This window comes from Pongo pygmaeus, chromosome 3, assembly GCF_028885625.2.
Source record: "Pongo pygmaeus isolate AG05252 chromosome 3, NHGRI_mPonPyg2-v2.0_pri, whole genome shotgun sequence".
Classification (NCBI taxonomy): Eukaryota; Metazoa; Chordata; class Mammalia; order Primates; family Hominidae; genus Pongo; species Pongo pygmaeus.
The window spans coordinates 128,948,782-128,951,553 of record NC_072376.2 but is presented as its reverse complement, the minus strand read 5'-3'; the positions used below and the strand labels follow the sequence as shown (position 1 = coordinate 128,951,553).

General features: G+C 44.5%; 1 pseudogene; it reads left to right on the top strand.

Annotated features, from left to right (window-relative positions):
- The first annotated feature begins 963 nt into the window (after positions 1–963).
- LOC129034933 (eukaryotic translation initiation factor 3 subunit K-like) lies at positions 964–1,768 on the top strand (annotated as a pseudogene).
- The last annotated feature ends 1,004 nt before the right edge of the window (positions 1,769–2,772 follow it).

Below are 2,772 nucleotides of genomic sequence, written 5' to 3'. Positions count from 1 at the left end.
TCAGTTTTATAAACTAATTATAAAAAAAAGAGCTCTGAAAAAGCTAAATTCATAATTCACATCTTGGTAAAAATTGTTCTTCAAAGTTAGCATCCTACTAGGAAAGCTGTGTGACCCTCAGTTTGGGGCTGTATATATCTCAGTCAATATATTTGAAACAATGAAGCCCAGGTTTTCCTAACCTCAATTAGCCAACAGAACTGATGCTTTCAGTGTGTAGAGAATTGCACCTAATACAATGTGGATTTGTCCCCACCCAAATCTCATTTTGAATTTTAATTCCCATAATCCCCACATGTCATGAGAGGGACCTGGTGGAAGGTAATTGAATCATGGCGCTGGTTACCCCCATGATGCTGTTCTCATGATAGTGACTGAGTTCTCATGAGACCTGATGGTTTTATAAGGGGCTATTTCCTCACTTCACTCTGTGCTTCTGCTTGCTGCTGCCATGTGAAGAAGGATGTGTTTGCTTCCCCTTCCACCATGATTATAAACTTTATGAGGCCTCCCTACCCCTGGGGCACTGTAAGTCAATTACACCCCTTTCCTTTATAAATTACCCAGTCTCAGGTATGTCTTTATTAGCAGCATGAGAACAGTAAATTCGTACTTGGTAGTGATGCACTGCTGTAAAGATACCCGACAGTGTGGAAGCAACTTTGGAACTAGGTAACAAGCAGAGGTTGGAAAAGTTTGGAGGGCTCAGAAGAAGACTGGAAGATGTGGCAAAGTTTGGAACTTCATAGAGACTTCTTAAATGGCTTTAACCAAAATGTTGATAGTGATACAAACAATAAGGTCCAGGCTGAGGTGTTCTCAGAGGGAGATGAGAAACTTGTTGGGAACTGGAGTACAGGTGCTCCTGCTGTGCAAAGAGACTGGAAGCATTTTGACCCTGCCCTAGAGATCTGTGGAACTTTGAACTTGAGAGAGAGATGATTTAGGGTATGGTGGGGAAAAATTTCTAAACTGCATATCATTTAAGAGGAAACACAGCATAAAAGTTTGAAAAGTATGCAGCCTGACAATGCAATAGAAAAGAAAACCCCACCCCTTCTGGTCCTGGAGGATGCAATCCAGGTCCGGTGTTAGCCTCCAGCCCTGGTTGTGGAAGGTGACAGTAGTCATGGCAATGTTTGAGCAAATGAGAGCCAACGGGGGCAAGTTGGTTAAGGACATCGACAGCTACAATCCTGGCCACCCTGGAGTGCTAAGTGGAGACACAGGCCAAGGAGAATGCCTATGATCTAGAAGCCAACCTGGCTGTCCTGAAGCTTTGCGAGTTCAACCCAGCATTTTTTCAGACCACAGTCACTGCCCAGATCCTGCTGAAGGCCCTCAACCCCTGCCACACACCAACTTCACCCTGTCCACGTGCATGATCCACCAGCACAACAAGAGGAGCAGGCAATCCAACAGATTTTGCACCTCGGCGACTTGCTGGAGACCTGCCACTTCCAGGCCTTCTGGCAAGGAAAACATGGTCCTGTTGGAAGGTGTAACCAGCTTTGAAGACTCTGTCTGAAAGTTTATCTGCCATGTCATGGGTATCACTTACCAGCACGTCGGATGCTGGCTGCTTGGTAAAATGTTTGGTGATCTGTCAGCCAGCCAGCTAAAGGTGTAGATGAGCAAATATGGCTGGAGCGCTAACAAGTCAGGGCTGATCTTCATTTGTAACCAGGAAGAGAGCATTAAACCCTAGAATATTGTAGAGAAGATCGACTTTGACAGTGTTTCCAGCATCATCGCCTCCTCCCAGTAACTGCAGGTGTTTAATAAAGATGTGTTGAATTAGGCAAAAAAAAAAAAAAAAAAAAAAAGACAGAAAAGAAAACCCCATTTTCTGGGGAGAAATTCTAGCTTACTGCAGAAATTTGCATATGTAATGACAATAGGGAAAATGTCTCCAGAACATGTCAAAGACCTTCATGGCAGCCCCTCTCATCACGGGCCAAGAGGCCTAAGAGGGAGATAATACAGAGATTTTTCCATTTCCCAATTCACAAATTTCAGTGATTTCTGCTGGACTGTGGAAATTGAAGAAATACATCAAGGCTCATTATAGATTATCCCTACATCAAAAAAAAGATTAAATCACAAAAAGTAATTAAAATATCTCTTTAAAAGCCCCATGATATCCATAAAGTTGGAGAAGCTCAGGCTTCAACTTGAAGAGGAGATGGAAATAAATATACTTGGAGGCTCTTCCTCCACTGTGGGTCAACTTCATGGCAAGCAGCTGTCTTGGAAAGACACTTTATGTGCATAGTTCTAGCAAGTGGGGATATCAGCCAAGCCAGCTTCCACCTGGCTTGTTAGGGCCTCTTCCTTCCCTTTGATGTGACTGGCTGTGCCTGAGAGGCCAGGCACATTCACACTGTGTACCTGGCTTTCAGCAAGGACAAACAGTAAGATGAATATAGAAATGTGATCTCAGTCCTAGTTGCTTCTGCAAACACCCAGAAGTGATTGTAAAGAAGCTCCAGCTTTGGCTGGGCATTGTGGCTCACGCTTGTAATTCCAACACATTGGGAGGCCGAGGTGGGCGGACCACCTGAGGTCAGGAGTTCAAGACCAGCCTGGCCAACATGGAGAAACCCTGTCTCTACTAAAAATACAAAAAAAAAAATTATCCAGGCTTGGTGGCAGGCCCTGTATTCCCTGCTACTCAGCAGGCTGAGGTAGGAGAATTGCTTGAACCTGGAAGGTGATGAGTGGCAATGAAAGGCACCACTGCACTCGAGCCTGAGTGACAGAGTGAAACTC